Source organism: Strix uralensis, chromosome 2, assembly GCF_047716275.1.
Source record: "Strix uralensis isolate ZFMK-TIS-50842 chromosome 2, bStrUra1, whole genome shotgun sequence".
NCBI classification, from domain to species: domain Eukaryota; kingdom Metazoa; phylum Chordata; class Aves; order Strigiformes; family Strigidae; genus Strix; species Strix uralensis.
Window position 1 is genome coordinate 12,010,245 of NC_133973.1, and position 23,004 is coordinate 12,033,248.

Genomic DNA, 23,004 nt, shown 5'->3' on the forward strand with positions numbered 1-23,004 from the left:
AGAGGTGCTGCTGGCCTACTCGCTGGGCTGGGGAATTGAAAATCAGGAGAGCAGGAGTCTATTCACAGGGCTGTTGCTGAGCCATTGTTGCCTGACCTTGAATCTTCTTGAGCGAATCATCTAACTCCTCTGAGTTACTATACATTTTTTGTGGAAACAGGTAATGAGTTACTTGAAATAACTGCTCTTTGGAAAGTGTTTGGACACCTGTAGCAGAAAGATTCTGACAACATATGCTATTACTGTGTGTACTAGTTTTCTGTATGAGTCAAATGTCCTTTGCATCAAAGAGGATATTTTTGACTATTGTTTTTTCATTAGGCATTGCTCAGTGAAAGTAATCCTGGGTATGTTCCTTAGCAGTGGATAGAAATCCTTTGCAAGCTAACAATGTGATTGTTTTGCTTGACTGTCTGTGAATTGCTTTGGCAGAAGTACAACTTCATATTTTAAAAATATTTATTCCACATTGCCCTATTAATGCACCTTAGCACCATTCTTTGGGGACTTGTTCTATCACTGATAGGTAGTAGTATAATTTCTGTATTAGTGCAATCTCTTGCATCAGCTGAGACTGCTGACAAGTGTACTATTTCTACAACAGGCATTTGACCTTTAAAAACTGGCCTTGGATCACTTATCTGCTTCACATTCATCCCAAAATTGTTATGATGCTTTCAAGGGGATGAGCCCAACGTTCAGGTTTCATTGCGAAGCCTATTTGGAAGTGGGTTGCAAAGTGCATATTGTCTACAAGCAACATTGGACTCTATGAGCTTCTCTCTGGATTTGCATATAGTTTCAGTGTGCATTTTACTTGGACGTTGGTGGGTAACAAAAAATGTAAGTGTACTGATGCTTTTAGCAGAATTGTCATTTGGATTAATTGTTGGACCCAGTCTTGGTCAGGAAGTTTTATGTTTTAGGATTTGTTTTTCTTGGAAAGCCAAGCTGAGTTTTGAAACATTATCAAATAATCATCCCTCCCTTTATCCCTCCAAGCTTATCTGAGATCATAGAAGCATTTGTGTTGGAGTTGAAACCAAGTGATATTTTTTACTTTTGTATTCTGTTAATTTTTTTGTGCATACCTCAAATTGTGGAAGAAAACAGTGAAAGTTGCAATATTTTTTTATATAAAGTAAACAAAAATTTTTTAATGCTGTCGATGTTGTGTTTTCTTCATATAAAATAAATACATCCCTTTGAAATGTTTTGGGTTTTAATAAAATGATGTTTTTGATAGAAGGGTTTCCTCAGGTTTTTGACTATTCCAGGGATAGCTTTGTGGGATTCACATTGCAAGAGTGACTGATTTGAACACAGGTTATCCCGAACAACCATATTTCAGTTCAGCAGCTCTCCCTGCTTCCCAAAGAGTGTAATGAAGTCTGCCATAAGGGAGATTCTCTTTCCTAAACAAGAAAAAAAAACCAAACCACACAAGAAAGCCACCAAACACCTACCTCCTATCTCAAATTCCTAAAACAGAAATCAAGGGCTGTTCTAAACTAGGATCCTGAATGAGAGAGACAATTTCAAAGGCTTTCTCTGGAGATTAGTGACAGCAGATTGAAGACGTCACATCTGGAGATAAAACTTTAAGAAGTTCAGACCATATGTTTGACAAGTGCTTTTTGTGTAAATGAGTAAAGTAAGTATCCAGCTAAAAATGATGGAAAATCAAAAAATTCAAAACACACTTTTCTGAAGAGTATACTAACATCTGTTACACGGCTATGTTGGAAACAGTCATGTGTAACATTCTCTGGGCTGTCCATCCCTCTGTGCAGCTAATCTAGCCTTTGATCAAAGTCTACTTTATTCTCCCAATGGCAGGAGGGTTTTATAGGTGAACAGTGTATCTGTATTGAAGGTCTGGGGCAAATATGGCACAGATATGTTTCCACTTTTGTAACTACTGCATGAGTTTAATACCTGGGTCCTCTATGGCACCTTTGTTTTCTGCTATTAGTGGCTCTTAAAGGAAGAAGCTCTGATGCAGGGGGTGCTTGAGTATTGAGAGGTAATCACCTGCCTATGGGCTAGAGCCCAGGTCTCTGCATCTAGAGCTCTGGCAATACGGCTGCACAGCTTGCACCAATGGTATGAATGCTTACTGCTTGCAAGGAATCATTCTACCAGCATCACAGAAAACAAATAATTGAATCAGGTTTGAGATTAAAATGTGTAATTGTGTGAGTTCTCAATAAGTGCCTGTGCTCAGTGGAGGAGGAGAGATGTGCTGTGAGAGCTACATGCTGATCAAAACAGCTGGAATTTCCAACACTGAATAAGAGCAACTATCTATTCAGGCAGAAGGTATAAGTAAATAGTAATTCATGGAGATGATTCCATAGATAACTTCTGAATAATAAAATTTATCTGAAAATCATAAGCTGTTCCTGCTCCATTCTGGCAGGAGGTGGGGAGGAATTCAATGAGTTACATTATTTATGACTTATTCATACAGCTCAGCCTGCACTTCTAATATATATGATCTGCATCTTTTATAGATGAAGGACTTCCTTCTGTAGGGCTGTGTATTGAGGAACTTTCAAAGCTGCTAAATTTAATTTAGGAATCAGGTGTATATCTGACCTCTTTTGTCACTTCAGTCTCCATTAAAGTATTCTTGTTTCCTTTTTTATAGCATTGATTGAACTTTTTCACATGATTGGACAAAATACAAAGTCCTCTAGAGTAATAAATCTTGAAGAAAATCGGGTCTTGTTAAAACAACTGATTAGAGGTGTTCCTCCAATGGGATTCTGGCAGTAGTAGGCTCTTCTTCTTCCCTTGGTTTTTTTGAGGAATGAATTCATAACTGTTGTAGCACATCCTAGTATGCAGCACTAGAGATGCTGTGAAAAAGATGGGCTAAGTCACAAAAGCGAAGGAGTGGTAGCTGTGGCGTTGGCAATAATCTTTGCCATCCTGCAGTTGCTCAAGCAATTTCTGGTAATCGGGTGCATGTTGACTTAGTGGACTGGAAAAGTGGCTGGCTATAAAAGTTGGAGGGGGTGAGGGGGAAGATGTCTTTATGAATGCATGCAATCCTGTTTTTAATTTATTCCTAGTTGTCTATCCAGCCAGCTTTTTGGTTTGACTTGTCAGATATATATTTTATTTCTATTGATGGTAATCATAATACTGATTTAGCAGTTCATTCAATCATCTGCTTTGCTTTTGTGCACCTAGGTCTTTGTGTGCTGCAGTGTGACTTCCTTCAGCAGTGACTTCATGGTGTATTTTTTTTGTTAAAAAGACTGTTCAGCTGCTTAAGCTTTGGCTTAGAAGCTCATGGGCCTGGAATACTAAGATCAGAACATTTGGGTTTTTGTTCATGTAGGATAAATGCTTTTTTCTGGGATATCTCTATCTGACAGGGAAAACATTTTCGGGTTCTTCCTTCTTACCCTGTGTTTCCTTTCCATGTGTTTGACATGCTTAATGCAGGTGACAGGAGCTCTCAGCAGTTCTGCTGTTGCTTTTACACTGACAGGTTGCAGTCACTCTCTTAGTCCATCCTAGGCATGCATGCCTCACACTTCTGCAGGTTAGTCCTGATTCTGATCAAAGAATCTGTAAATTAGTAGATATATTTATCAGCCTTTTGATTTAAAAGCAGACATGCCTCCACAATAGATACCTTCCCTTCAGATATGTTTATGATACTCACTTCTTATTGTGTTTTCTTCCATGCTTTTATATTTTTCTGGAATTGGGCCATTTTCTCTTTAAAACTTCTTCTGGTTACCATCATTCAGAATGATGACAAGTCATGGTAATTGATGCAGGTAATACAAGGAAAGCTTTTGGAGCCATGTTTAGTTTTATCTTTAAAAATTCAGTTCAACTTGCATTCTTTTTCAATCCACTAGATGAGTGGATTGCCTGTGACTGTCCTTGAAGTGTCTGTGTGTTTGTTCAGTTTTCCTATGAGATGATTTGTGAACCTGTGAGCACAGAATATTATGGCTGGGTTCTACTGGAATTTCAGCATAGGGATGCTTTATGGGTATCAGAACTGGGGTGCTCCATGTGCCTAATACTGCAAGTACAACTTAGGACAGGTCTGACAGAAGCTTTATTAACTATGATTGTAGTGAGAACATGGAGAAGTAGCTCTTGGTGGAGCCTGCAGGAATGGTACACCCAGTATCATCTTAGCTCAGCAGTGGAGGGTTGGAAACAATCACAGCTTTTCATTAGGGTAAACTTCTTAGCCATACCTCTCAAATATTAGTAACTTTACTGCCACGTGGGGGACTATCATGAGTTGAAAAATTTTTATAGAAAAAGAAGTCTCAATAAGAGTTATGATGCTGAGGCCTTAAGAAAATGCAGGGAAAAACAGCAGATCAGAATGGAGGAAGAAAGCTGGAGATTGTCAGAGTTTTACCAGGGACATGGCTAATGGTGCAGAGAGGGACATGATCACCAGTTACTTCGAACAGAATCTGTTTTGTTTTGTAACCAGAGAGTCTTCTCAAGGTCTTGATTCTAGTGCTTTTGAGGGAGGCCCACTATGGATGTGCCTTCATGATTGCCACTTTACATTCACCCTAAACAAGAGGCTCTGTTTGATAGTTACCACACATGGAAAATGGCCAGTGAGAAAAAAAGAGCTCACAATTAACAACCAGAATAAATCTATCTAGAAACAGGTAAGCATATTCTGTTGTTGGAGTAGTCAGTTTTAAGTGCTGAAAGCTGATAGACAAGGGTGTAGCTAATGTGGTATGAGCCGCATCTAATCAACTTCATCTTATTTCAGTGGGGACAACAAGTTGACTTGGATTTCTCTCTTTACAGTAAAATACTAAAACTTAGATGGTCATTCCCACATTAGTGCATATTATGGTCTTTCAGAATTTTGCTATCATAACAACTTTGTCAGCTTATGGTTAACTCATACCCTTCAGCCTATTTCTATTTATAAGGCTAAAGAGCAATGAAAATCCTAATGTTTTGATGCTTGCTTGTGAAGTAACATTTTTTTAAGGTTCTTGTTTTTAAGCAGCTTTTTTTTCAGAGCAAACAGCTATATCCCTTCTACACATGATGATGCAAAATGAATATTTTTCTGCTTAAATATCTTATCAGCATGTGCATACGTGGACTGAATAAAGGCAGGAATTTGCATGTCAAGTTACTGCTGTGCAGCTGTTGCCCTTTTCATGATGCACATGATTATTTTAAAAACATGAGTTCTTTCACAAGTACATCCAAGTTCTCTGCCAGGATATGGTCACTCTTCTCTCTCTGCAATGAAATCAAGCCCACTGGCACCTCTATCTTGATTTAATTTTTTTACAAAATTATTCACATCTATTATGTTCATATAGATTACTTCTTTCAAGATGTTTGCTTTTCCACTTGACACAAGTGATACATTTGGTTGAGTTCTAACTAAAATAGAGTAGATTAAAATGCCTGTGATCAATTAATCACTTGATTCCCTGAGAGGAGTCACTTGTACCTTCTCACTTCACTGAGCCTTGTGGTTTTATCAGCATCTCCTTTTAGTAGATCTCAGTTTCATCTGTTTGATTTTTTTTTTTTTGTTTCCTTACTTTCTCTGTACCCTTTGCTTCCTGGACGTTGCTGTGAATGTCAGAACATGTCTTATCTCTTTGTTCTATTTTTTAACTCAAATCTTGCTGTGATAACACTAGCCTCTAAAATCTGCCACTTGTACTTGTTAAAAATAATGTGCTTTTAAGAGCCTTCAGGCACCACTCATTTAGAGTTATGGTTTTTTGAGTGTTTTGTTCTTGTAAATTTACAAGTTCTTATAAACTTAAGGTGGGTGTGTTGTTCTTGTTTTCTGATGGTCTTAAGCAAAACGTGAGTCTCTAAAAGAAAAGACAGCTAGAGAAACAATGAAATGGATTCCAGCAGAGACAAACTCAACTTCAAGTTTTGTGGCCGTATACTTCTGGGAACAAGGTGGCTATAGATGTAAATTATGTAGTTGACCTCTCTGCTTCAAAACCTGTTGACACTTGTTATCTTAAATGCTATTCCCCTATAGCTGTGTGACTCCTCTTAATAACTGAGCAGCTGCCAGTATTCATTCTTGTGTTCTTGGAGATTGGGATGAGACATGGGGAAGGTAAATTAGATCATACAAGGATCATACAAGATCATACAGGAAACTGTAACCTAGCCTTATGCTCTTACTGTATTATCTTTCATTTTCTAAGTTTGACTCCAGTTTTTGTTTAATCCTATGTCATTGGAGGTGGTTACTTCAGCCCCAAATTCCCTCCGGGTGGGTGCAAAGTCTGAGGTAAGTCTAATAATGTGGGAAGAAGCTTTGACTAAATATGAGTACTGAGGATACCAAAACATGTATGACTATCTAGTTTAGTGTGTTAGAGATTGGACGAAGGTGGCACTTCTGCCAGTGTCTCCTAATTGCCCCTGTTGGAGAATCTATTTGGAAAAAGTGAACCAGACTCTTGCAAGATGAAACTAGGCAAAGATATCAGTAGTGCACCTAGAGCACATCAAAAGCTAATGGCTGCTTACTCTGCAGTACCATGCTAGACACAGCATAAAGTAAAGGTCCTGGGGTGGCTATAGAGTGGACACTGCCCTCCAAACCTGCTGTTTGGCCCTCAGATCTACCTCTGCTGAGCTGTGGTACATGCTAATGCAAATGTAAGTCAAGTCTGTCAAACCCTATAGGAGGCCAGCTCTAAAGGGGCTCCCATTCTGATTTACTAATATTTCTGTAATGTTCTTTCAATGACACTGGGTTACATATGTATGCTTCTAATCTTTGTGATCATCAAGATGAACACCAGATTTTGGTTGGTTTGCATAAAAGTCTTCAAGCATTTGTTACTCATTGTGGCTGGACTATGTTGATGGTCACTTTTTTGTGCCTTGTATTTGGGTGTATTTAGCTAGAATTCCTGACCATATGGAGGAAGGGTTAGCACACTAGCTCTTCATGACATGGTTTGTCTAAGCTGCATGGTATGGTTTAAATGTTCTCCCTCCGTCTTAGCATTTCCAGCTGGGTAACAGAAATATTCTGAACAAGCAAATAACTGTGCCTAGAAAAAGCTGTTTGGAGTTTTACTAAAACTTGTAAGACTTGGGGTTTTCAGACACTGCCCAGGACATCTGGCACAAAAGTAAATGAGTAACAAATCATTGAGTTGCAGTGAATGGATTCTTGTTAATAAGCAGTCTTGGCTTGTTTTTGTAATAAAAGACAGCTTTAGAGATAGAAATTTGCTAAAATGTAGGCAATAGGGGGGTAAACAATTTCAAAATAAATTTTAGTGCTGTCCCTGCAGGATGCTGCTAGGTACTGGGAAGTCTTTAAATCCCTTCCATTACCTCTGTCCTTCAAATCACTTTTAAATCTTTTAAAGATAAATACCCCCAAATTACAGGGCTGCAGCATAAAGCAAGAGACTAGTTATTGTTATGTTGTTATGTGGAGGAAAGGGCAGTTATTTTTCTTACCCATGCCTGATACTGCAAATCATTAACTTCTGCTGGAAGAAGAAATCTGCAGGTGTTCAGCTCACACCCATCTTTTGCTTTAAATTAATTTGCTATGTCTTTAATTTCAATTCAGTAGTTTTTCTCTCCCTGCTCTTCCCATTAGGTTTCTTTACTACCATCAGCAGGAGTGAGCAGGAAAACCAGAGAACTATGGAATTCAAAGGAAAAATCTATCAAACTCAGGGTGTAGTAGAGCAGTATCAGTGTTTTGCTTGATGGCCCTTGAGGAGATGGTGGGATGCACAAAACTGGCGGCTGTGAAGTACCTTGTGCAAAGGATCCCTTGGGAACTGGTATATGGGAATGAGACTTGCATGCAAAGCCTCCCTCTCCAAACTCTCCTGTCCCAGGGAAAAGACTGTACTAAACCTTACCCTGGTGATTGGTGTACTCTAATTTTATAATACTGCGGTTAGAAAAACCTATATACACCCAGATGTAAACTTTTGCCAGGGTCAGTTTTCCAGATTTCTTTCAAATAAACAGGGCTGTTAAGTATTTTAAAACTTCACCCTCTGCCTTGATTCTGTACTTAATAGATATGCACTTACAGTCTGTGGCAACTCACGTGGAGGATTTATATAGACATGGTGGCTATTGCTGTGTGAAATGGGAGGTTGAGCAGCACACTGGAGAGCAGGTGGCAACCTCTGGCTCCTGGGAGGAGTGAAGCACTTTCTGGGGGATGAAAGTTTTGGGAACAAGAACATTAAGAATCTTGGTCACTGGCAAGGATGCTAATCTTGGAAAACTACCCTGGGTAAAGGTCAGGGAAAAACTTTGTTTACTGATTATTTACGAAATTCCTAAAAAACATGTCAAGAAGTGCTGAGTCTAAATCTATCTGTGCAAGAATCTAATGCCCTGGGGGGAGAGTGAAGAGGGCAGAAATAAAACCACAAAAAAACCTCCCAACCCTGGACTAAGCCACTAGAGGCCTTCTTTGCTTGGAACTTGATTGATATAATTAAGTTTTGTGTCATTCATTGTTTTATACTTGTGCTGACCTGATTTGTTGGATCGGGGTCTAGTTAACAGATTTTAGCTTATATCCAGCTCTAGGCCAGTAGGTCCAGTGGTGAAGTTGAGGATTATTAACAGAAGCAGACTACTTGCAGTTCTGTACCTTTAAAATGAAATTAAACCCAACTCCCAACCTTGGAATGGACTGATATTTTTCTTCTTAGGCCTTCCATGTATCTCAATAACATGTCTTAAAAATAGTTTGTCACCATATTCAGCAACTGCAGCTGAGCCTGGGGCTGGAAGTAAATTTACCAATGTGCAGGGATCCGTAATGCTGGCTGCTGAGGCTGGAGAGCAGTGCAGCACTTGTTTCTTGGCAAGAAATCATGTAAGTAATCAGCAGGGTCCCAGAAGGTCATCCTCCTTCAAGTGTTGCCTAAAAGGCTTTTTGCTCTTTTCCTTTCCTCTGTTTGAATTGATCCTGTCCAACAGGGTCCAGCTTTGTACATAAATCCTTGCTAAGCTTTCAGTCTGCTCTCTGGCTGTGCTAAGTTGCCTTATGCTACTCGGTGTACAAAACTCAACAGATATTCCTGGTTGGACAATGCTGATTATTTATTAGAACCATACCCTGAAAACAGACTGCTCCAATGCTGTGCTGACCATTGTGTCTAACAGCTGGTTCAGACTCCTGTCTTGCCTTGCTGTATTGCTCCAGGATGGGAGCTGGAGTGGCTTGGCAACACAAAGGACATGGATGAAACTTGTGCCTCTAAATTAGCTGGTCGTGGTTGAGAAATCCCACTTTGCTGCCAGTGTCGAGCAACATAAAGAGCTAGCCGCAGAAAAGATGAAGCTGCTATGAGCTCATACTAGTTAAACCCTTTTTTCTATGTATTGAAGAGTTTTTAAAAGTAGATGAAGCTATTTTCTACTTCCATAAACTCAAGTGTCCTCCCCAAAATTAACCTATTTGGCAAGATTCTGGACCTTGATATGATGGTATTATGGAAAAGAACATCTAGGAAACTGGTCCAACTTAAACTTTCGATTTCTGATCTGTAGAGATTGGTATGTAACAAGTCATTCTGTAACCAACAAAACTCAGGAATCCTTTTTCCTTTCCTTTCTATGTCCTATTAAGAAACCTGGTGTTTGGGTTTGCCAGTGTCTAATAGAAACTCTCACCTTCCTTTACCAAGATCAGGGCTAAGGTGTCTCTTTTCTACTGCTGATGAGTTTCTTAACACTTGTAAGAAATGAACAACTCGATCTCTACTCCTTTGTCAATTTTATTGACATATAGATGAATGTTTTGAATTTGATTGAAAGTGAATTCATAGACAGTGTGGTTATAGATATACTTGTCAGGTAAGCAAAAATCCTTACATTAAGAATCTTTAATATTTGATCTTAGATTAATGAATGTACTAAGCTTCTCCTTTCTGCTGACTGGAACTATATGGTATGTGAAGGAGGAAGAACTGCCCATATTCTTAAGGATGCCATTTAGTTGACTGGGCTTTTAAGTAAAAGTGTAACTTCTGAATGGTTGGATCCAGAAAGCTTTAATGGGTAACAAGTAGACAGGCAACATTCAGTATATTACATCATTCTACAACTTGTCTTCTCAGTCTTGGTATGATGAAGTGATATGCATTTAGGTTAATGCAAAATTTTTTTTCATGCTTCAAGGAGCAGTGTTTCAAATAACATCCTGCAACTTAAAGCATTGTGTCCCCTCTGGTTGTGCTGGCTTCTAACTCTGAAACCAGCCAGACACAGCTAGGTGCAGCACTGCAATCAAAATTGCTTTTTACTTTGGGCAGGGTAGGCTTTCACAGGATAAATGAATGTTTGACCTAATAACACTGGACCTTCTTTTATCTGGGAAGCAACATGGCAACTTTCATATCCACTCAGATTAGACAGGCACTTTTATTCTGAGGTCACATCACAAAGGCATATACAGAATATGTGTTGTTCAATTTATCTATGTCAGGAGGACAGAAAAGAGAGCTGACCCTGCTAGAACTTGATCCAGTTGTGCTTTCACACCTAGGTACTGCTGTTCTGGTAATGAGACCCCTGTGCTGCTGGGGATAATGGGTGTCAGTATGGTTCTTCCCTAACTGGTCCCAAATGCTTTTTGCAGAGATGTAATGGTTCGATAGACCTGCGTCAGGACATGAACTGTGGAGTGACAGCCTTTTGCCTTGCTTGAATCCCTAATTTTTCTGAATACTTCAGCTGCTTCCTCTGCATAAATGGAAATACGAGATGTTAATGTATACGGTGGTTGCAAAAATTAATTGTTGTTATATGTAAAGACAGCGAGCCACATGGGTGCTGATCAGTGACAGTGATGTAGACTTTGTGAAGGAAACTGAGAAAACCTAGAAAGAGGATGCTAGGTTTAACAAAAACACAACAAAAAAGCTGAGGATAAACAGTATATACTGCTATATTTTTCATGGTTAGAACAAGACATTAAGAAAACTAACACAAACCAAAAAAGTATAGAAATATTATGGTAGTTCTTTTAAACACTTGGAAGTCGCATGTAAACTACTTCTAGCATTCAGAAACTTGACTTCATAAACATCAGTTGTAATTACAGGTCTTATGTGGAACAGATTCTGAAACCAGGAAGAAACCCACCAAAATATTCAAATGTCACCTATGGCAAGAACCATGTGCAACACTTTAGTAACAGAGGCATTTTGTACACCGGTGTTTCTTATTTGGAAATAGCTGTCTTCAGGGCGCGTGAATGTAGGAAGCTGAGAGTACTTCTGTTTTTTGGACTGCTGTTAGGAGGTTTATCGTTTCTGATGTGCATCCTTCTTATCTACATGAATGAAAGCTGAAATTCTTGTTCAGGTCCAGGATGGTGTCCTTCTGTTGCATTAACAAATGGCAGCCTGATGGAGTGATTAATAATTTATGAACTTGGGATATTGATTTTTCTTCAGTGCTTATAGGAAATTATACGCTTGTGGCTTCAAGAAATAATTGGTCCAATTTAATCGCATAAAAATTATAGTCCTTTTTAATTCTTTTCAAATGGAACTTTAATGACCACTGGGTGTGTTGCAGAACAGAGCAGAAGAGAGGGTGCTTGCATGGACTGAAGAAATAGGAGGAACAGAAATGACAGGCTTTACAGGTCTAACAAAAAATGACTACTATGGCAGTGGTTTTGAATGAAAGCTAATAGACATTTGTCTGATCACAAATCAGCCTTTCCACAGGGAAATACTGCAAATTCTAATAAAACCACTTTAGTAGTACAATGCAAATTAGAGTTACAGAATGCCTGGCATATTAAGAAAAAATGTTCTGTTTGTAAAACTTTACTGAATAGAAGGTGGGGTTTGTTCTAATGCAAAGTAACTTTCTTTTTAGTGTACTGGTCTTGCCTGCATCTGGGAGGAGGGCTAAGAGCTAAAGTAGGGGAAGGAAGCAATTTCAGTAACTTCATAAAAAAAGTCTGAATTTGTCTTTTTAGGGAGGGAAAAACACCTTATGTCTTGGTCAGGATATTCCATGATGTTTCTGACTGACTCCAATTGAAATATAAGTACCTTGTGAAACAGAGCTCCCCAAATATTCAGGTTTGAAAGAACTACACTGACCAGCTTCCCCAGACTGTAAAAATAAGTTGTAAGGCTCTTCTCCACTTTTTTTTTTTTTTAAAATCAATCAAGAATACTTATCTACAAGCAGGTTTTAGTGAAATCACATGGTACTCTGGCTTTTTACCATTCTAAGTTTTTGGAGAAAGCCATCAGGACTTTACAAAACATATTCTAGAATATTTCAAATCACTATGGAGAAATAGTTAAATTCCATCTTCAAATTGTAAGTGTAAATTACTCTAAAATGTAGAGCAATGAGTGTGGTTTGATCTGGGTTAAACTTACAATTTTTTCTGAATAAAAATGTGGAAAATCAAACTATTTTTTCTATCTGCCAAAGAGTATCACCTGAATTGGATGTGAAGCTTATGTAGTCTAATTCATTCTGCCCATCCATAGCAGGAATAAAACAAATAAGCACTATTTAAAAATGGAAAAGCTGCCAACAATTTCAGCCCTAATAATGAGATGATATTCATAATAAGTCATACTGGTGATCCCTGTAATGCTAACTGTAGGTTTAATGTGGCATGTTAAATGGTAAACTGATGCCTGGTGTTAGCTGGAGGCTGAGATTTGCAGAGCATCTCAAAACATTTTGCAGGGGAACAAAATAGATCCAGGAACTGTGACATAGGCAATCAAGCAAAATGTATTTATTTAGGTAATATCTTCTACCACCAGCCTGGGAAATAAAACAATACTATCAAGGTTTCAATCCAAAATGCTGCCTGCTGGAGGGGTTTGCTATATGTGCGTAGCTACACTATCTTGGGGGCATAGCCTGCTAAGGCGATATACTGGATGTGGGCATTTTCTGCCTGCATGCCATAAAGAACATCCAGATCTTCTGAGAAATGTGTGGGACTTCTGGTGTCCTTTGGACAACTTACTCCTATGTCAGGTTTGTGGTAACTTTGGCCTTAAATAAGCATGGTGATGACACGTAGACATCGCAAGACCAGCTTGCATAGTTGGCAGTTCATTTTAGATGGTTGAAGGGAAGGTTTTTTTCTTCCTAGGACTCTGGAGTTGTCCTCACCTGTTGCTGGCCAACACAGAGAAGCTGTAAAATAAGTTTTGGTTACTCTGTTCAAAGCATGATGCTATTCCTACTGCTGTACCAGGAACTTACTGTGGTGGTTATGCTGGATAGAATGTCCTGTTTCTAGATGTGATTCTTGAATCTGCAGGTTTCTTGTTCAAAACACTGATAATGTCTGGACAAGAATGGTTGTCTTGACTGTTTTATTCAAAACTCAGAGTAGCTGTTATTAAAAATGCTATAAATATAGAATGCATATACATGTTACACTTCAACACACACTTTATGACCACCAAATGTTTACTTTGATTGGGGGTTTTAATTTTATTAAATATAACATTATGGGTCTTTACCCTGTTTTGATGTACAGGCATATGCAAATAACTTGCATTAGCATTTTTATGAGCAAGATTTCAATGACAAGCTTATTAATACATCCCTGGGTAGTGTTCAGGCTGATAATATTAGTTCCCTGTACCCTTTTATTTGGGCAGCTAATGAATTTTTTCCCTAGTTGTCAATTCTGAATTGATGAGAGATTATAACAAACGGGACATGGCTGCGGAATGCCTAAAACTATATTTTGTAGTTAAATTGCTGGTTCAGATCCATTTTGGGCTGGGTAGTGGCCAGTGACTGAAGTTCACTTTGTCAGATGTCTTACTGGCCTATGTGAAATAAAATCTAAGTGACCTGCAGCGCAGGCACTCAGGAAAGGGCAGAGGCGGAGGGAAGTCCATGAGCGTGCTCTGTTCTACTTTCTGCCTAAATACTTTGTTTCTTCTGAAAGATGGTCTTGCTTTCATACCAGGCAGGGTTCATAATGGCAGGGCCTGTGGCAACATGTGGTGTGTAATATAGGCTGGCACACAAGTTATAATTTGGCAATTTATTGACAGTAAAAAGGAAAGAAAGTTATTTGCCTGGGCACAGATGTAGGACCACCTTGTAATCCTGAACAACACTGTGAGGAAAAGAGCTTTCCTCTGTAGACAACATACTGAGGCATAGCTGTTGGGACTGCAGCTGCTGGCCAAGGCAGAGCCCATCAGCAATGGCGGTAGTGCCTGTGGGATAACATATTAAGAAGGGGGAAAAAAGAATGCACAACAAACTGCAGCCAAGAAAGGAGTGAGAACATATGAGAAACAACTCTGCAGATGCCAAGGCCAGTGAAGGAGAGGGAGGAGGTGCTCCAGGCCCTGGAGCAGAAATCCCCTGCAGCCCGTGGTGCAGCCCGTGGTGAGGCAGCTGTGCCCTGCAGCCCATGGAGGTTAGCGGTGGAGCAGAATCCACCTGCAGCCTGTGGAGGAGCCCATGCTGGAGCAGCTGGGTGCCTGAAGGAAGCTATGACCCTGTGGGAAGCCTGTGTTGGAGCAGGCTCCTGGAAAGACCTATGAAGAGAGAGGAGCCCACGCTGGAGCAGGTTTTCTGGCAGGACTTGTGACCCCATGGGGGACCCACGCTGGAGCAGTCTGTTCCTGAAGGACTGCACCCCGTGGGAGGGACCCATGCTGGGGCAGTTTGTGAAGGACTACAGCCTGTGGGAAGGACTCATGTTGAAGTTTGTAGAGGACTGTCTACTGTGGGAGGGACCCCATGCTGGAGCAGGGCAGGGGTGTTGAGGAATCCTCCCCTGAGGAGGAAGGAGAAGCAGAGACAATGGGTGATGAACACAACCCCCATTCCCCATCCTCCTGGGCTGCTGAGGGGGATGAAGTAGAAAAAATAGAAGTAAAGCCTGGGAGGAAGGGAGGGGTTGGGTGAAGGTGTTTTTAAGATTTGCTTTTATTTCTCATTATCCTACTCTACTAATAAATTAAACTAATTTCCCCAAGTAGAGTCTGTTTTGCCTGTGATGGTAACTGGTGAGTGAGCTCCCTGTTCTTATCTTGACCCGTGAGCCTTTTGTTATATTTTCTTTTTCCTGTCCAGCTTAGCAGGGGGAGTGATAGAGAGGCTTTGGTGGGCACCTGGTGTCCAGCCAGGGTCAGCCCACCACACCTAGCTAGGAGGCAGTGGAAAGAAATAGCCAAAGGGCATAGAGTTTTTACATCTTAGCATTGTATAATTGGACCCAGTTTGATTACAAAATGGTGCTAGACAGCTGTGAATTAAAAGGCAAAATATTACTGCTTTGAGCTACTTCTGGTGATATTCTGGACAGAAAGGCCAGAAAGATGATTAATCCTCACCCCTGTTCCCTTGCTCTCTATGCAGCAACTGACCAAACCCCATAATTAGCCAACTGTTTCTTGCCAAAAACCAGACTGAATCTGTGTGCCGAACACACAAACAAAGGTCTGCTGTTCCCATACCTGCCACTTATGCTCTGTCTATCAGTCTGGAGACTACCCAGACTCCATAGACAGGCCCATGTTGCAGCTTGTTTGGGAGTAATTTTCTTTTCTGCCCTTTCACTTTTCAGCTTTGTCTTAAGATTCCAGATGTGGCCTTGCTGTTGAATGTTTGAGTGAGTTTAGCCTAACACAGGGTGACATTTTCCAGACAATAGAGCTGGATATCAAGATCCCAGAACATATGTGCTTCCTGGCAGTTGGCTGGTTGCTACTTCATGGAGATCAAATAGAAAAGGGGAAGGCAAAATAACAGTTTGGAGTCTTCCCCTTTCCCATCTCCCTCCATGATACTTCCTCTGCTTGTTTGAGAGCCTCAGACAGCCTGAAGGAAAGTTTCCTGGGCTGATGAAGACACTCAAGAGTGAAAGAGGGCATATACTTTGGGAGTCTTTGGCAGAGGTTAGCACTTGGACAGCAAAGCTTGTCATCTACTATTCAACTATTGCATATGTAGTATAATCTGGGGCCCCTTTTAATTTTTTTTTTAATAAAAGTGATTACTGCCCTTCTGTAGGGGTGAAGAGAAAGATGTCCAAGGTGGATAAAAGGTGATGGTATAAACAGGAGATTCAATTAGACAAGGAGCAGCAGCTGCTGAAGTATCAAGGGGTGGTGCTCATGTATGGTAATGACTACGCTGTTGCAAAAGGCAATGATAGTTGTGGTTACTGGGAGATGAAAGAGCAAATGCTCCAATCTACAGATGAACAGGTGACTGTGCATGGACTGATGGTGCTGAGGAAGATGGCAGGCCTGGGAGGTAGAGATGTGAGGTTTGGGACAGCTGAAGAGGAATGGCATGTAAATGATCGGTTGACTCCTGGCGATGAAGGAAAGCTGGACAAAATGAGTTTTGGGGAATTTGGTGGATATTTGAGGAAAGTGCTGGTAGCAGGTGGGCTAACAACAATAAAGGGGAGCTGATGGTGTGAGGCAAAAGGATGAGTACGGACCAGAAAAAACAGGGTGCTGTCATCCCAGTCATCCTAAGTCAGTCTCTCATCTCAAGCCATGATACAGATATTCAGTTGCTTTTTCCTCTATAATGCCAAGAAGACCAAGCATTTGAAAATCTTGATTTTTATTAGTCTAACTCAGGAAAATCAAGATTTTAAAACAAACTTTTGACTATGTAAGACAAAACAGGGATAAAAAGGGGCTGTGAATAACTCCCCACTGTGTGGCTGTATCCCTCCAGGGAAGGTAAGCGCTTCCAGGCTCTGTTTCATTCAACTCTACTGCTGGGTGAGTTTCAGTAGATGCTGGTCAACCCTGCCCTGGTTCCTCAGCGGCCCGGCTATGGGCCTGCTCGCGATCTCACTCCTGCTGCAGGCTGATCTGAGTTTTGCTCAGGCCATGGGTAACTCGGGCAGGAAGGGACCCCGGGGGGTGTCGTGCCCACCCCTCTGCTCAGGGCAGCACCTGCTGCGAGGGCAGGCCCGGAGGCCGCGCAGGACTCGGCCCACGTGTCTGGAAAACCTCCAAGGATGGAGCCGGTGCGGCCTGACGCTGCTGCTTGCTCTGTTGCCTCCCTCTCCTCAGCTGGGAGGAGGTTTGACGGTTGTGCCCGTGTCCCAGGCGGGAGGCGCCGCCAGTCCCGGGCAGCCGAAACACCCCGTCAGACAGGGCGCCGCAGGACCCTGTGAGGGAGCCCCAAGCCCCGCCCCCGCCGCGCCCATGGGTGCCTCCCGCAGCCGGGCTGCTGGCGGGCCGGTTAGCTCAGTTGGTTAGAGCGTGGTGCTAATAACGCCAAGGTCGCGGGTTCGATCCCCGTACGGGCCACAGAATTTTGTCCCTTCACCGTTCTGGGGAGCTGCGGCCGGGCCGGGCCCCCCCCTGCTGTGAGGCGGTGGGAAGCCGCCGGGGGAGGTTGTTTTTTTGCTTCGGTTCCCCTGAGGCAGCGGCAGAGCCCGGGCAGCGGGAGCGGGGAGGTGGTGATGGGGGGCGGGGGGGGGGGGAAGGCAGGAGTAAAGGTTTAAACTGGGCTTGAGGGGCCATCCAGGGAGGTGGGCACGAGCTGGGGAGGTGGTGAAACTGAAACCGGAGCAGCACAGGATGGAGAACAAGTGGGCAGGGATTTGTAGGGAGAGAGGACAGTGGGGGCTGAGAGGAGAGAAGCGAAATAATCGAAAATGCAATAGGAAAAGAAATAGGTAGGAAGTGCATTCAGCAAAATTTAAGACCTTTCCATGGGACATCTCCACATATTCAATTTCTTTTGCCTCAGAGCATCTTCTCATCTTGTGCTTCTGTTAATTACCATTAGGCCTGAAGAAAGCTTGAAGGATTTCAGATGGTCCTTACTCTCCCTTAATAATCACAAGTAACTAAAACTTCATATCAGGTCTTTACCTCTGTATATTAGTACAACTCTTTAATAATTCTCTCTCATCAGAGGCTGGAACCACTGATGCTGAAGTGAGTGGGTTTTATTTCTCCTTTGAATTTTTTCTTTGGAGCACGAGGACAAACAGACCTCCCTGACAGCCTGATTTTTCAGAGAATGTTTTGAACTCCATATAGGAGATATCCAGATTTGATGGACACACTGCAATCCAAGTCTTAACTCTTATTTCTGTAGTATTTATTCAAGAAAAAAAATCCAGGCCAAACTGAGGTGTGCTCTACTAGAGTAGTATGTCTGCAAGAGCAGCTGAGATGGATCCCTGCTGGCTCAACTGGCCTGTGTAAGGGTGTTTTGTCTCTAAGAAAGTTCTCTTAGAAGCTCAAGACAGATATTATTTTTGTCCTGTCTACCTCTGAACTGAAATGGGATTTCTCCAGAGGAGGGAAACTTTCTGGTGCAAATGTTTTCGTTGTAGAAACCAGTGGTTTCGTTATTGGAGCTGTGTACAGACAGGCCACAGCTTCTTTGGGAAAACGTCTTGAGTTTAACAGCATTCTATTGATTTCTTTCACAAATTTGCTAATATGCTCCTTCACTCTCCAGGGCTGTTGCTTAAGGCTTTTTCCAGCTGCAGTGTTTGATTCAAAATAATAATAAAGAAAAAACAAAGTAAGAAAAAGCAGGTGCCACTCATGCCAAAGTTAGAGTTTTGATGATGATCTTCCCCACAGTGTCGCCAAGGTACAACAAGGGCACATGAGAAATGTCATTGCAAAGTCACAATGTAATTTTTAAGTCAGAGATGAATATTCATATTATCTAGCGTCCAGACTGCTGTCATGACTCTATCAGATGTCAAGGGAGAGTAATGTGGTGCTGTTTTGATGACCTTCTGTCTGGCTACTCCACTCAATGATCCTGCTCAATTCCTTGGGGTCCAGTTATAGTGGTCAGGACTTGACTGCATATAATGACATCCATTTTAAATTAAGTGAAAGGAGAAACAGCACGATGTTTCATTTCAGGAAAAAAAAAAAATTCTGGGAATAATATTGCTTTGTTTTATGTTTCCCACATTAGGAATCAGAATTTTATTGCAGCTATGTTGTTGTATAGCTAAGTCCTTGCTATAAACCAAGGTGAGGCAATGGCTCCTTGGCCACTTTTTCAGTTTGGTTTGAATTGCTTATATTCAGTGTGGGTTTTCTGGCATCCAGGACTGTATGGACATATTTTCCCTAAATTTAATTTCAGCAGATGGTTGTCAGATTGTGAGGGTCAGCCATTGTCCCTAGGGGAGTCATTCCAGAGCTCATTCTTCAACCTGAAAACTAGTAGGAGAATAAAAGAAGAGATTAAACAAGCAAACCCATATAGTGGAATAATGCTCCTGTGAGGACAGCAGAGGAGTTTCCATTCGGAATGGTCTGCAATGGCAGATGCTGGGGCATATTCTGGGGTTACTGTTTGGTGTTTCATTTAACCTGTAATCGGATTGCATAACATTGAGACTGGAATGGATATTGGTTGCTGTGTACTTAAAAAGCATGGTGTGAAGCATGGCTCCTCTGCCCACAGCGGGCAATGATGGAGAGGATGAACCTTCCTTATTGCCTGTGACAATGCTGGACACTGACAGCTGAGGAGGAACCTTCTGATCAGTCTAGCCAAACCTCTTCCTTCTGTTACTGTTTCAGACATTGAGTTTGAGTTACACAGACCAAACGAGCTAATTAGTTTCATATTCTTCACTGAGATGACCGCATTCTTCTTTGCTGCCTGAAATACTGCTAGGAGGGCTCTTAAGTTAAAATAGTTGAAGCTAGCCAGAAAATGGATTCACACTATATTTAATTCAGCAGATGTATATTCATTCACTCAGTAATGTTTTGAAGCATTTTCTCTTCTGGCCGCATCACAGGTTAATTTTATAATTTCTTTTATTGTACTTTATTACTAGAGCATCTAAGTGTCTTGCCATCAGAGTGCTTTATTAATTCAGTTCCATTAGTGTTCGTAATTATGGTGAAAATCTGAGTGGCAAGGATTCGTCTGGTATATCAACAGAGTAGCGCACAGGTACAATCCAGAAACAACATTATTGAAACCAAAGGCAGGGTATGGTGGAAGGAGTTTTTCTTTAGATTAATTTGTGTGCAACTAAGTGTAAGCATTAATGCTATTATCATAGGTGAAGCTTAAGCTTTGCTTAAACCTGGTGAGTGTAGTGTTTACCTTCTGCACACTAGAAAAAATGGCAGCTCCATCAAAAAGCCCAAGTCTGTCACAAGCCCAAACAAAGGTTTTCATTTAATGTTGTTGTGAGCAGAGGTGCAGGTGGGAGGGGAATGAGGAAATGCCATAGAAACAGCCGAAGGAAGAAGCTGCCAGCCAAGAATGTGGCTGAATGGGCAAGGGCAGCCCAGTCCTTCCAAGTCCAGGATCTGGCTAAAAGGAACTGGGAGCTGTAAGCAAAAGCCCAACAACCACCCCCCTGTTCGGGTCCTCCAGTGTCTCGGAAACAGGGGTTATTCAGGAAAGGGGACTGCATGAGAGGGACGTTGGCTTCCAGGTTTTTTTTCCCTTCGTAACTGAAATAACAAGGACTCTGAATTTTTGTCTTGCAGTTCACATCAGAACAGAGAAACTATACTTAATGCTGAAGCTGGAGAAATATTTTCTTCAAATTTGTATGTTCTGAGAAAGCAATCACTAAAATGAAATATAAGGAAATCTGAGTAATGTCTTAAAACCCAACTAAGTGTGACGGGCTGGACTTGAACAGGAATCAAATATTTGCTCTTAAGATACTGTATAAAAGGATTAAGTAACTTTGTAAACAAAGTATCTGGCAATTTCTCCCACAGTTTTGAACTGATGCCTGCCTTCGGAGTTACTAAGTTTATTTAGCCAAACAGTCCTTTTTTTCCATTGTGGAAGAATGGACCAGCAATGCCCATAGTACAACAGGGCTGTGGGGAGGTCACTGAATTCACATTTAAACATGTGCCATAAGAACCAGGTGGAAAATAAGTGTGAAAATACCTGGTCCCTGGTGTGTATTTGTGCTTGTTTCACAAAGAATAAACTTTTCTTACTAGATTAGTGGCAGTAGCTCTAGCTATACACCAATTCTGTGTAAGGCTTCTTTCCTTGTGGTGAGATACAAGTGTTCAGTTTAACTGGTATCTAGTCACTGTTTCACAGGGGAAGTAAGCTAGAGATAACGTATGGTGGTATTCTCTCAAAACTTAAACCGAAGTATGTTGAAGTCTGGGTGTGAATTTTCTTATTTTCAGAGATGAAGAGGAACAGAGTTTTAAAGACAATCTATTACGCTCTATCACTCTTGTAATTAACCAATAATATAAGGAACAGTGAAGGGCAATGGTGGGTAGTCTGGGGTTTGGCATCCTCAGATTTGTGTGGGAAAAAATGTTGTGCTGCCCTGGAGGGGGACAGCAAATGACAGGTCCCTAATATTTGGTAGGATCAAGGCTGATCATGCCTTCTCATGTTCCTGAACAGACAGTATAGTTAAACTATGCTCATACTCCCCCCTTGTATGCACTGTCTGTTAAAGGAACCTTGAAAGCACAGAGCAGGACAGCACATCTGTATGCCACTCTGTAAGCTTGACAAACCCTTGTGGCAGACTTCACAGAAAGCAGCTCTGGCACTGAGCTCTAGAGGCTTGCAAACTCATGCTGTCGAGGTGTGGAACAACTGTCAAGGTGGGTTAGTTTTAAGAAAAGAGCATCTGACATTGTACCCTTGAAACAACGCTTACCAAAATGGCTTTCGCTGCAGTTTCTGCCCCTTGGACTGTATTGCTGAGGAGTGGTTCGGTCTGCAAAGTGCAGCAGAGGTTTCACTGAGGGTCCAAAGCTAGACATAAAAAAAGACTTTTTAGTTTCTGTGGATTTCCTCCTCAGCCTGAGAGGATTCAAATATCTGGTCAGTCCAAAGTGACAAAGACCAATGTCAGTGTCACGTCTTCCCAGTTGTCCTTGAAAGCCACTTTCGTTTCAGCTGGAGTGGGTTTTATGTTTCTTCATGTTGGCTTCATGGAGAATTCCCCTGAAAGTCAGGGAATGGGACAGGTTGAATGAGAGTTGAAGAGAATATGGTTCAAGGAGCAATTTATCTGATGCATATAGGAAAGGCACAGGTAATTGTCACATGCCCAATGAGGTTTCACTAGCTTGTTAATATATGCTGTCACCACTTTCAGTAAAACCAGCTTTTTGATGGTGAACTCTGCTCTTGAATTATTAAACTGTTTTTTAAGGAGAAAATCATCCTGCCTCCCACTTAAGCATGACTTTTCTGGTTGTACCCTTATATGTACAAAATGAAAAACTGAATAAAAGCAAAACAAATGTAATTCTGTATTTTTCCACAAAGTATTTCTTTTCAGCAAAAACAAGGCAGTGTGGGCTGAGCATCTGACTAAGAATTAAATGACAAATGAATACCCAGGTTCTCAATTTTGCTTTTGACTCCATGCCTAGGTCTTCAGTTCTTTGTGTCTCCTTCCCCATCTGTACAAAAAGGGCAAATGATTATTCTAATTAGGAAGCACTCTGAAAATCCTCAGAGAAGTGCTACAAAACCTGTCTCTCTACAAAAAGAGGTGGTTACTTACTGTATCCTAGCTGTAGAACAACAACCTGTTGAGCTCATTTGCACACCTAGTGGTGGATGAACACGAGCAAAGGAAGCAGCTGGTCTGGTGCTGAGTTAAAAAAAAAAAATAAATATTAGCCATTAGAATCTGTTAGAATCTGTTTAAAGTATGAGTTTATTTCTACTAGAGAGAAAGCATGCTGAGACTTCCCTATGGTGATAGAACTTTTTAAAGTGGTAATTTCTGCCTAATATTGGTTTTAATGAAAAAATTGGGTTTTTTCCTTTCATGTTATATACTTCTGCTCTTCTCCAGCTTTGTTCTCTAATGGATAGATTTGCAATAACTCTGCCAGCAATGTAAAGGGCAAGTTTTATTTTAAGCAGTTGGGGCTCTAAGCAACTGATATTGAGGCAGCAGATAGAGAATACATTTTTTTATGGTATATTTTAGTGGATACACTGACCAGGGTCTTCCTTCAT

The 23,004-nt window shown here is 41.2% G+C and overlaps 1 non-coding gene across 1 annotated transcript; it reads left to right on the forward strand.

The window, feature by feature from the left end:
- Positions 1–17,253: 17,253 nt before the first annotated feature.
- Positions 17,254–17,327, forward strand: TRNAI-AAU (transfer RNA isoleucine (anticodon AAU)). Its single transcript has one exon. It is a non-coding gene; the product is annotated as a tRNA-Ile (tRNA).
- The last annotated feature ends 5,677 nt before the right edge of the window (positions 17,328–23,004 follow it).